The sequence below is a fragment of the Cystoisospora suis genome (genome assembly GCF_002600585.1).
Source record: "Cystoisospora suis strain Wien I chromosome Unknown contig_4931, whole genome shotgun sequence".
Classification (NCBI taxonomy): Eukaryota; Apicomplexa; class Conoidasida; order Eucoccidiorida; family Sarcocystidae; genus Cystoisospora; species Cystoisospora suis.
In genome coordinates this window covers 8127-8363 of record NW_027157723.1, presented here as the reverse complement: position 1 = coordinate 8363, position 237 = coordinate 8127, and positions in this window count along the sequence as shown.

The window sequence follows — 237 nt, the reverse complement described above, 5'->3', positions numbered from 1 at the left end:
CTCTGTCTGTCTCTCTTTGTCTCTCCTGTCTCTCATGGGAAGTAATGTACTACATTCGGTACTCGTATCTACTCTCTTTCTCTCCATATACATAAGTGTGTATATGCATCTCTATTTTTAGATACATATCTACAACGGTATCCTACTTTCTACCTACGTATATGCGTACATACCTCTACGTAGAAGTCTAAGAGAAGATACCTCCACGTACATCGATAGATAGGGCCAAGTGGATAT